This window comes from Anopheles darlingi, chromosome 2 (genome assembly GCF_943734745.1).
Source record: "Anopheles darlingi chromosome 2, idAnoDarlMG_H_01, whole genome shotgun sequence".
In the NCBI taxonomy this organism is placed as follows: Eukaryota; Metazoa; Arthropoda; class Insecta; order Diptera; family Culicidae; genus Anopheles; species Anopheles darlingi.
In genome coordinates this window covers 55348105-55360496 of record NC_064874.1, presented here as the reverse complement: position 1 = coordinate 55360496, position 12392 = coordinate 55348105, and the positions used below count along the sequence as shown (strand labels likewise).

Below are 12392 nucleotides of genomic sequence, written 5' to 3'. Positions count from 1 at the left end.
TGCTCGGCTCTGCGCATTAATGAAGTTATATCCCAATGTTTCAATCCGCCGGTGGCGTAGAATTTCCCCCCTTTTCGTAGTACACCCCCATCCATTTCGCCATGTTCGCGCTTGGGGGCGTTGGGTTGTTGTTGATGTTGTTTTGTTTTTTTTTTTGCATTCTTTCTCATGCTGCTATTGACATTTTTCGCGGCTCGCGTAACTCTGCGATGAACTGCCATCATGGCAAAAAAGAAAAGAACCACAATTAGATTTACCCGTTTGCGAATGCGCGTGCGTTTGCGAATGAACAGAGGCGTGAACACGCTTATGGCCTGGAATTTTTCACACAACACACAAAAACCTCCTGTGCCTGTGGTGTGTGAGGAGCAGGGAAATAGAAACAGATAAGCCCACATTAATTTTGTGCCGTTCAACATTTTTCGGTGATTCTGGCAACGCGATAAGCGTACCCAAGCGCGTTCGCAACACCATCATCACAAAAGCCACAAAACACACACACACACACACTGCACTGCACTCGGTCGGATGATGCTGCCTCTTATCTTCGCTCATTGCCGCCGCATCGATGAAACACGACACAAGATTTGCGATGGAGCTTAGAACGAGGACAGCCACCAGCCTTCCGCTGCTGCTGCTGCTGCTGCTGCTGCCGCTGGCAGGATGAGCGCCAGGATAACAATGAAAAAAGCCCCAGATGTTGTCGAGCATTTGACTAATCTATGATTAATCCATGCACTAATCCGACCGCTCTGAGCGGATCGAAAGCATAAATTCATCTGCGGTGCAATGCGGGTGTTACCATTACCATTCCCCGGGCAGGAATGCTAAGAGGAAGAAGAAAAAAGGAGGAAGATAAATTTGTTTTCCCCAGGCCAGGCCAGGCTAGGCCAGCCACTTCTCGGCAGTCGTTTGTCTGCCTTTCTTCGGACTTCGGTTCGCTCGGTCTGCAGTCTGTTATATTCCTATCAAAACTGTGCCAAACTGCTAACATGTCCCCGATAAGCTAGGCATGGTAGAGGCGAAGGCGAAGGCGAAGAGACGATGGAAAACAAAATCCCAGTTCTGGGAAAAGAAGAGGAAAAAAATTGTATCCCGGTTCTGGCAGGAAAAGAAACAAAATGGAAAAGTGTTTCACAAACAGCTGGCTCTCTGCGTCTGCCTCCGGTCCTGGTGTTGGCCGCGAACGACGCGCAGTCGGCACAAGATACGCTGGTCCAAAATTTTGGTTCATGCCCGCTCCTAGCATGGAACGGTCTAGGGAGCGGTCTAGGCTTCACCATGCCACAGCATCGGCAGCAGTTAGTTGTCGCTACCAGACACATGACCACTCGCGCTGGTTTGGGAGTCTGTGTCGCTTCCGGTGCGGGGCTCAATAATCCGCAACCGGAAGAAGAATCGCCACAAAGTAGCGGTTCTGGCAAAGCAACAGACCCCGCCCCGAACACCGTACGCGATCGACACCTTTCTTCGCGCGAAACTTTGTGGTAGAGGTAGTGGCAAACCAGCAAAAAGGAGGAAAAATCGAATGAAGCCGCAGTCAGAGCGAAAGCGAATGGATGGCAATAAATTTCCAAAGATTTTCCTCGCCCCATAAAGCCCCGGGAATAGGAATGGGAGGGGGGAGAAAAAAAAAGTAATGGAACAATTGCCGAAACCAACCAACCGGTCGAACGACCGACCGACAGACCAGCCAACCGGTGACCGGTAAGCCCGACCACCGCATGTTCACACCAAAAACCAGCCGGAATAGGGAAATTATATCATTCCGGGTCAGTTTCGGATTTTCACCATCACCATCATATGCTCACCTCCAAAGTGGCTCCTCGTTGCTCCCGTGTCACGGCGAGCAAAACGGTTGCCCGAAAGAAATCTGGTTTTAAATAAGATTAATCCTTATCTTGCGCCTTCACACATTGACCGCCTAGTTTATGGTCAACGTATGGAGTGCGATTCTGGTCATCGGCGTTTTTTCCCCCCTTGTTTCGTTATTTCATTCCCTAGGGACCACCCATTCATCAGGATCTACCCACGACATCCTCATTATCCTTCATCCAGCAGAGCAACAATTTCTAACCGGCTAACCTCTAGCTCTACGGACGGTTCGCTATGATATACGCAATGCGTATCAGGACCAGAAAAAAAACAAAACCCCCGCAAGAACACATTTATCTTTTTCTCGTTCAACAGCTGATTCTACATATCGGTCGAGGCGAGGTCGAGTATTTTTTATGATAGCAAATTCTAAGGGCGATTCTACATTGGTCAAAAACTTTTGATGCCAAGTCAAAATTTGACTTGGCGTCAAAAGGTCCATACATAAAAAAAAATGGTGTATGTAGGACACCTTTCTACGCCAAATCAAAAGAGCTACTTTGGCGCTCAGTTTTGATACAGTGAAACAAAAAAACATAACTTTAAACACATGCGCCTACAGCTTTTTAAAAAAAAAAAATGCTTTAAGCTGAATGACAGACACATAATGCTGCACTTTAGTGTAGTCGTCTCGTAGATGGCAGCGCCCTCTGTAGCCGATCGCTCCAAACCGGCAGCGCCCTCTGTAGCAGATCGCGGGCGTCACCCTTTTGGCCATTTGTCAAAAGTTTTTTCCATTTTTATGGAAAAATGTAGCTCTTTTGTTTTGACTTGGCATCAAAAGTTTTTGACCAATGTAGAATCGCCCTAACTCTGAATTAATAGCACTGAGAAGATACTCTGACAAGTCCAACAAACTCGTCGACAAACAAAGCGCCTTTTTCTTTCAGTTTGAAGCATTGAATACCAGTAATGTTGGCGTTTGAACATAACAACTACTACACTAAATTTAGAAACATACCTGACATGCCAGTCCGTTGGCATTTATCCTCGAATATGTTCCGAATTCTGGAAAAAAAGAAGTTAATCGAATATATCGTTAATGAGTGATCAGTGATCAACGTTCTGTAAGGAAATAAAATTATACAAAACATTTGAATACCATAAACAATAAAATAAACAATTAAAGGCGAAACCAGGTCCAAAGTGAGGCTTTAACCCGCTCTAGGTTGAATTGTCGGGTTCTCCATCGTCCCTCCTCAAGGTATTTGGACGGGAATAAGAGTGTTACGGTTTTTGAACAACAAGAACCTATAAGGTTGGTTATAGACATTCCTACTGAACTGAATCGATGACCCCTCAAAGCATCGCTTTCAGCATCGTATAGGTTGCTTTGAAATCAATGCTAGCGTGTGATCTTCCTCTATTCGCTTATCTTTTTGAGGATCTTAGCAGTGATGGAACAACCACTAGGAATACTCGTAAAAGGATTGGTTAAGCTGAATTCCAGGGAAGGTTTTGTCTATACATTCTTCGCCTTCGGTACGAAACTGCACGCGCTAAGAGTGTCAATCCGGAGCGTATACTAAACGAGCCGTTGACAACGAGAGATCTACAATCTACATCTGGAATCGTCATTCATAGTCCTTGTATGATATGATACGATTGCATTGTCTAGTATGATTACACTGCAAGGTCGCAATTGAATAGATGTAGCTGACCAGAGATCGTGGTACAGTGTCTCAACTCACTCTTTTCCACAAACCACTCTTCGTTCATAGAAGGAGCGTGCAACTAATTTCAACATTTCTTTTCTTTCTTAACAGGTACTGCAACCGACGGATCACTGAGCGGTTACGAGAAATGGACCGAATGGATTACCGCCTACATACGACCTAATAGCTACGTCAAATCGGTTGATCTATCTGTGAGGAATAATGTTACTAACAGGACGGCTAATGGATACGAAGAGGTTAAAAATAGTTGGAAATCACCAGAAGAATTATTTAAGTTAACTCCGTCTGCAAACATTTTGTAATGCACGCGTCATTCTAGATATTGGTGGTCCGTGTAAACCAACATCAGGTTTTAACGATCAGTCCACGTGGTACACTGAAGTGGGTGCATGCGTGTTATCGTTTTGTAATGTAATTGCCAGCAAATGTAGCATGAATATAAAATAGCAAACCAGAACCAGGCTTGATAACTCGCTTTTAAACATCCGAAACTGCGCCCGCAGAAACATCAAATGAGATTCTTCTGTTGAATGCAAAGTAACAAAAGGTTTGTAGTGGGAAAAAAATTTAGGCGTTTTCTATTTCATATGCTTCATTGCATTTTTCACTCTTCATTGCTGACGCACTCTTGATTTTTGTAGGTAGCAATCACCATCCTTCAGTAACAGTAACTGCCTACATAAGAAATGTTTATATTTTGTCTTAAATTTATTTTAACAAGAATCACGCCCCTACGATTTTTTTGAGGGAGCACTAGATAGAGAAGGATCATCAGGATTATCAGTGGTTGAAGATGACGCGAAGACCAAGGATCACAGTCGAAGCTCAAAACCCGAAGCCTCGAAGTTGAAATAAAGTGCAACACATAAGGAAACCTGCCTAAGAAAGCAATAAGTGGAGAAGAGTGACTACTAAAACTGTCTTAACTCAGCTCAGCTCCTACAGCAAGAAGAAACTACTAAAGTGCGCAAAAGTAACGATCGAGAAACTCCAGCGAGCGGCCAGTCCTAGGATGTAAAACAGAATCCCCCGGCACTACATTCTGATCATAACTTTGAGAATTCTATAGAAGTATGGTCTAATCTTATTATAAAAACAATACAGAAAAGATTTGGGGATTGAAATTTTCCTTTTCGCTAGCAGAATCTTTTCATGCTGCTCCAGCCATGCAAGGACCCGAACATCGAAGATGTCCACTATTGAAAATCACCAAACCAATAGCTATACAGTCCACTGACACGCTGTTGGATATACTGACTTTATAAGATGTGCCTTTGTCAAGTTACCACAAGAAGTAATGGTGTAAATTGGTAATTTCTGGTAATATTTGGAGGCTTTCGTCGGTAGAATCTTAATTACAGTATCCAGATGACTATGCTAATTAGCAGCCATCTCCTGGATCGAAAATTAAACAACGTTTGCTGATGATCACTAACAGCGATTTATTCTAAGTTATCTTGAAAAAAAAAACAAGCTGATTGAGCTTGATATGTGTCTGAGGATTGTCACAATCTGAAGGTATTGCCCTCAGGTAAGCTATCGCAACGCATCCATTCTCGTCTCACCGATCAGCCCATAGCTGCTGGAGTGGCACATCGTTAAGAATTGATAACCGGAGCTCTGCAGAAGTATCAATCCGTTGTACAATTCGTACAATACAATTCGATATTCCTGATCGTGACGAATTATTTGGAGAGTGTTATCTAACAATAGATTTATCGTTAAAGAAAAACACAAAACTTTACTCTCTGTATTGAAGAGAACACTCTGGTGGTTCCTTTGATTGTTTTAGACAGATCGTTGATTATCGGAGATCGAGAGATCGGATTTTCGGAGATACGATGGAAGAATTTAATATGTGGCTCGAGCGAAAGAAGAGGAAAAGGGGAAGACAGGGATCCTCCTATGTGGACACTCGAAGTGCGCCCTACCCAGGCAAGAGGACTGCCATGCCAGGAGTGATTCCGATTGTTAAGAATGTTCACGAGCGTCCGGGTCCAACTATCGTCAGGTATGGTTCGGTTCTGTTCGGGAGTAGATTGTTATCCTGAAAGTTCCACTCGTGACCTATCTGTGGCCAAGATGCTCGCCAGTTCACGCGGCTACAAGATCTTGTGCATGTTTTTTGACATACCTTCTTGTCATAGATGAATATCTCCGTATGGCACGCTTAAGTATATGAGACCCTATGCTGTTATTGACATACAAACTATTGAGCACAATTTTGATTGAAATTCAATGAGTGCAAATCTGCAGAATGTCAAGGTGTTGGCCGGGGTCTTAATCCGAGGCTTAGGGAGGTCCTTTATAGCCGGTCGATCTCCGCCTGACTTTGGGGCTCTTTTTATACGAAAATCTGTCCCCAGAATTCAGAATACGCGGTCTCGCTTTCCGTAACCGGCCATGCGCCTCCAGGATGGTCAATATATTGAACAATAATCTGCTCAAGTTTGGCTCGGCACCAAAGTTTGGCAAGTTTGGCGGCCCCGAGGATCTGTCTGTCCCATCCCATGACCCGACCATGCGCCCCCAGGACCGTCAAATAGTATGGTTTAAAGTCCTCTCTCGTTGTTCCAGGGCCTTTTTGGGGATGTTTCTGCAGTTCCCCAACTTCCCCCACCCCCTGGGATGGCTAGATGGTCAAAAATTAAAAAAACCGGCGAGATGACGGCAACTGGATATCCCAGGAACACACGGGTCGCTGGGTGCGCTGGCCCGGGTTAGATTCCTTTCGAGCTCGGTGTTTCAGTCGGTCGGTTTGGGTGGAGCTCTTCGGTTCTGTGCCCCAGATCCTCCAGCCTTGGGCCAAAGGACCACAAAAGGGCATCAGAACCAGTTAAGGAGCGTGCAGCGTCCGTCTTTCTCGTCCAGTTGCAAAAGTCACGTCCGGCACTGTGTTTCGAGTGTTTTACTTCGTCAGCGCCACCTACCCGTTCAACGCATGAACTGGTGTGGTGCTGCCCTGAGCGCCATCTACCCGTTCAACGCATGAACTGGTGTGGTGCTGCCCCGAGCGCCATCTACCCGTTCAACGAATGAACTGGGTGCAGCACCCGAGCGCCATCTATCTGTCAGCTCGTCGCCCACTTCGGGTTTTTTTCAAATTTAACCGTTTTTATTTTCAAATTTAACCGAAGTTGAATGGTTTCTGTACTAAAAATTGTCAAAAATAAGCCTTTTTGGTGCGTAAACCCTTGGGATTTCTTGTTAACTTAAATGAAACAAAAACCCCATTAGACGGCCCTCCGTTGCTAGTCCATTACCTCATCTCGACATGTGATTCAATGTTCTTTCACGATCGTAGAAGTTATTAGCCGTGGCCACACGGGGCGAAAACCCTAGCGCAAACGAAAAAATTAATGCCAAAACGGTTTCGCTTAACCCTTACACGCTGTCAAACTTTTATACGTCCGCGGACTTTTTCGCTGAACCCTTGACGCTATCGAACGCTTTATTTACGAAAATGTAGGTTCTTTTCGTATTGTTTTTGCATTTTTAGTATAAATATAACAGCAACAGCAACAAAATCGTTAAAAACTGCAAAATTTATTCGGAAATCAACTTCAGCGGCCAAAACACAGATGAAAACAATACGTTTGACATTTCGGCATAAATTTTCGGGGTTTTACCCCTGCCACACGAAGCGAAAACATTTTGGCATTAATGTGCAAATTTGCGCGCAAATTTTCGCCCCGTGTGGCCACGGCTATTGATTTGCAATAGTAGAAGCTATTGATTTATTGGGAGTTGGAGAGCAACAAGATCCCCAAAAAGGCCCAGGAACAACGAAAGAGGATTCTAGACCATTCACCATACTTTGGCCATACCAGAGAGACCTCGCATCCTGCATGCGGAGTACGGCAAGGCCCGTTCTGGCTTTCAAGGGCAGATTTTCATATACAAAGAGCCCTAAAGTCAGACGGAGATCGATCGACCGGCTCTTAGGTTCCTTAGAGCCTCGGACCACACCTCCAGAAGGACAAACACCGCTCTGAGGACCCTCCGCCGACTGGACCATCTCGCTTCCAGGACCGCAGCCCAGACTGTTTTGGGTGTACCTAGGGTTGTTCCGAAGAAGCCAGACCACAGTCAAAGCAAAAAACGCTCAAAAGTCGTTGCACTTTTTTCAAATCATCCTTAATTGGCTGTTAATTGTTAATGTTCAATTGAGGATGTTTGTTTTTTCCGAAGATTATTTCCCTTTGAACGACACAATTCTAGAGAACTCTTATTATTCATCGTTTCACCATTACAATAAGGTGCTTTCAGTCCTTCTACAATATCAACTCATTTCTTTTGAATACAGATGCTTCCTTCCAAACATACGATTGGTTTTATAGCACACAAACACTGTTCCTTATCTTTCGTTCCTTATCATTGTTCCTTATCGGTTCCGACCCAAAAACTGGAACAAAATCCTCTCGGAAATGATAGCGTAGTGGCTGCTAAGAATGGCATGTTAAGGCTGGTGCCAATCGCCAGTATTTCCTTACACAAGCCTTTTTGAGACATCAATACTGTCTATTGTAGGCCCACCCAACGCTTACGATTTGCATCAACGCAAAGACCATCTTAAAGACCAGCTTTTTCATACTTATCAGAAATAGCTTGCATGCTGCTACAGTTCGGTTTCGGGATATCCCTAGATCTATTTGCCGGCTAGATTCGGACGTCGATTCCTTTGCTACAAGTGTCTGTACCGAGAGATCGTTACAATCGATCGTCAAATCTGATTCGTTTCACTGACCAGCAAGAACAAGAAAGAGCAGCGTCCTCAGCGTTTTTGCGAGGTCTGCCAGACTGCTTTCAGCTGAAACCGACAGTCAACCAAACGAAACCAAGTGTTTGCCTTTGGTCTAGACCGATGAATTCGATGCACCAAACATCGTTTAGGCACATTTTCAAGGTGACTTTGATTCAGCAGGCTTGTTTTATTCAGTAAAAACTGTCCAGCTTCACGCCAGGGTGGCCTTCTAGCCATACTTTGGCCAACAGGTGCCGAGCAACCGAGGTTTTTTCATAACATGACGAAAAAGGCAGCTAGACGAACGCAAATGAAATAAAGTAGGCACATGAGAGAAACTGTCTTCTGGAAAGACGTCTACTATAACAAGTAAAACAATGCAATTCAATTTTTTTTCTATTTCATCACACCGACTGCCGCTGTTGAAATCGTACGGAAAGCGCACGTGACTCTGATGGCCGCTAGCTGGTACATTCTGTAAAGGATAACGCAGTTCTTGTCATTCCCTAATGCATTATCCCATGCCGGGCACGCGTATTCTAGTATCGACGTTGCCACAGTAGTTGCCATGAAAGCTGACCCTTTCAAGAGCATCCTGTAAAATTTTCACTTCAATCGAAGCAGAAATGACAAAGATACAGATTTGAAAACATCGTTATGCGTAGCTCGCTATTCGCGTATGACTGATAAGCCCATCATGACCCCAAAGATTAACCCCGAACAAGGATCTTCAGAATAAGGACCCTCAGGAAAATGTCTGCACATTTATCGCCAAAATGGTGTTGTCGAATCCCGAAATGATAGCGCATTAGTGCGCCTCCATCGTAGCAGGAGGGAGCTAGTGTGACCCCTGCGCCACTTTGTCCTGCGTACATTAGCACGTTCGACGACAGATTAGCGTCGAGACATCTCAGTATGGTCTATAGAGGGCTTGGACGAAACCTGTTACTCATCGGACTCTGCCGGACACTCTACCTACTGATTGCGCTAATGGATTCTTAAACGCCTGTTGGGAGAGTGATTGCAGATACGATCGTTAACAGGATCATCATTGAACCGAGCAATGACGGACTTGTGCAGATAACAATAAATCAATTTAAAATATACAATTCTTTCTACTTGTTTCTTTTCAATTTATGATTCTTAACAAAAGTCTGCTTGCTACAGAATCCAACGGTCGCTTCATCACGAATCTTTACGCATCACATTACACCGTTCATTGCCTAAACAAAGGCAGATTATTGCATTTGATACACCTAAAATCAGAAAAATCAAAAAGCATATAATTTTCATTCAAACAAAGTCAAAAAAATGCATGCCTGTCTAGAAGAATTACATAACTTCCCATTAACTTTTTTTGTAAAAATCCTAGAGATCTGGCTTACAGTTCAAGTAGTCGTAATCGTACTATCATTTGCCCCATTTCATGAAAATTAAGGGGCGGTAAAGAATTTTTTAGGCAAAAATTTTGAGAACTTAGCTGGGAAAATTAGATGCACTCATCAAATAGTCCTAACCTTGCACTGCCAGACAGCCATTCGTTCCGATTTTTGCAGAACTATTTTTCTTGTATGGCAAAAGAAAATTACTTTCAATCAAAACGGTATTTAAATTCCAACCTAAACGGTTTACCTAACACAATTACTTATTAAACTACCTGATACGTCAATAGTTTGACTCCAGCTATTTATGTTCAGACTAAAAAAAGGTCCAAAGGTGTTATAAAACGCTATCAACATTTAATATAAATGTCAACATTTAATATAAATCTTCTATGCGCCCCAGCTTGCAAGTAACATGTTGTTTACTCCTTATCATCTCGTTTTATCTGTGACATTTCTTTCCGCCAGAGCTCTTTCGTATATGTCTCGCTAAGACCGTGGTACACGGAAAATTCTGATCTCATGGACCGATGAAATCCTGAAGCCAGTGCATATCAGCAGAGCAGTTCAAACGACTTCATTCATGAAACCGTTCACCGGTTGATGTTGTTTCGAGAGAACATCTGCTTTTACATTGCGCCATTTGGCCAACGAGGCTCTTGGGACTACTTGCATCGAGGAAGAATCTTACTCTAGACAGCCCACACTTTACACACAAATTGTTTAACGAGACTTCATTCAACTAGGCTCAGTGGTTGTTGTGCTCAAACGTGCTAATGCCATTCCAGGATATATGTAGTGTTGCACCACCATCAACGTGTTTACCACCTGCTCAAACATTCGCTCAGCAAACAGCAAGCAAATTACTTGTGCAAATTCAAATTCCATTCGAGGCCATGGGCCGGTATATGTATATGCAAGTGAGCATAATTTGGGTTACAGGTAAATAAATATCTTCCCCATCATAGTGTAGTCTTCGTTTCGCGCATGGAAAACTCATTATGAGCGGTCGATATAACGGGCTCCAGATTATCCGCAAATTACTAGCGCACAAACAAACACACACACACACACGGTGGGGCGGTCATACGGGAGTATACCGACAAGAGAGCAAGATGATGATGTTGATGATGGTGATGGTGATGATGATGATGATGCTACCGTACACTTCTCCTCTGCAACCCATCCTTGTACACACTCCATTAATTATAACTATTGATTAATTCGTCTCTTATCTCTTTACAGATCTGATACACCTATGACGTGGAAACGCGGGACCGGGACGGACGGGAAGATTGGGAAATGAATACCAAAATTGAGGCCATACTTTCCCACCGCCACGCAGAAGCAACCTGATACCAGGATGGGTCGGGGAGGCAGGCAATACGACCCCTTACCATCATCCATCCTTTCTATCAAGGGGCACGTGTTTACAACTTTGTCCAGATGAAAAACTATCCCTCCATGGGACAGGGATTCTCATTACCCTTTGCACCATGTGTCTGCCCATCCCTTTCGTCCCATCGTCATCAGTGCTTCAGTTGCACGGAAGGTTTCGCTCATTGTTCTGGTCCGCCCGCTCCTGGCGACTAGCTGTCCCAGGGCCAGCTGTCGATGAATGATGATAAATTTGTAATTAATTGATGAAAAATGGCAACACCAATGGTCCAGTAGTGGCAGCACAGCGTAGCCACCATGCTGCTACCGAAGGAACAGCGAACACGCTTCTAAACGTGTCCTTCCCTTCATCTACTGAGAAAGCCATCGAAATCATATTAAACAACAACAAGAAGCACCAACAACCAACACCATCTGAGAAAGGATAGAGATGGGGACACGTACACTTGCACGTACGAGGAGTTTGTTCCCGGGAATCCACTTCGGGACTACTCGAGCCCCCTCAGCACCATTTTGTTTGTACTATATCCAGCCAGTGCGCTGGTCGCCGTCACCATCATCATAGTCAGCGCAACCAGTAGAGCCGGCCGACGGAAGAAAGATGAGACTAATTTACCCGTCATAACCAGACATCAGTCGCGTCCCCGTTTTGCGGCCATTTTTCCCCGGCCAAAGTTCGTGAAAGGTAAAAATCTCTTGAAGAAAGTCAGAAGCCTGAAAACGCGCACAAGAGACGGTGTGCGCGCATGGCGCGTGTAAAGGATTTTCCAGCATGAATTCCACTTGCTGAAAGCGGAAAAAAGGGAACGAACGAAATGGGAAAATCCCCGTTTTTTTTCCCTTTGCGTACAACCGGAGCGTACACGTCGGGTTCGAGCAAGGGGCTCCCTCCTCTTGGTGGTCGTGGATGCTGTCAACGAAAATGGAATGGAACACCACCCAAAAAGGGACAGCGTAAAACCAAAGCTACCTCGTGAAAAAGGGCCACCGAAACAGGCATAAAAATACAAAAGATGCCGCACTCCGCCGCCGCCCTCCTGGTGGGAGCATCTTTGCAATGTTCCGCCGTGATTCTGCAGGTATACACGGAACGGATGATCTCCTGTTTGTCGAAGGATATTTTCACGCTTTCCCATTCCGGACATCCCATTCCTTCCGGTATGGGCGTGAAGGGCGTCGCGAATTTGCACGGAGTGCAGCACTCACAGCAACCAGAACCATCCCCAGACCGTCGTCCACACGCGCTCTTTTCATTTTAACGCGCTGAAAAGGAAAATTGCACATCGAGAACACAACACAATTATTGCGACCAACATG

At 44.6% G+C, this 12392-nt stretch overlaps 1 protein-coding gene across 4 annotated transcripts in view; it reads right to left on the bottom strand.

The window, feature by feature from the left end:
* The window catches only part of LOC125959998 (tyrosine-protein phosphatase Lar), a 229252-nt gene that overhangs the window by 171760 nt on the left and 45100 nt on the right, over window positions 1–12392 (bottom strand). For all 4 annotated transcript variants that reach the window (XM_049693088.1, XM_049693089.1, XM_049693087.1 and 1 more), the window contains one exon: window positions 2837–2883. The gene's annotated coding sequence lies outside the window, so the exon portion shown is untranslated. The remainder of the gene's footprint in view (window positions 1–2836; window positions 2884–12392) is intronic.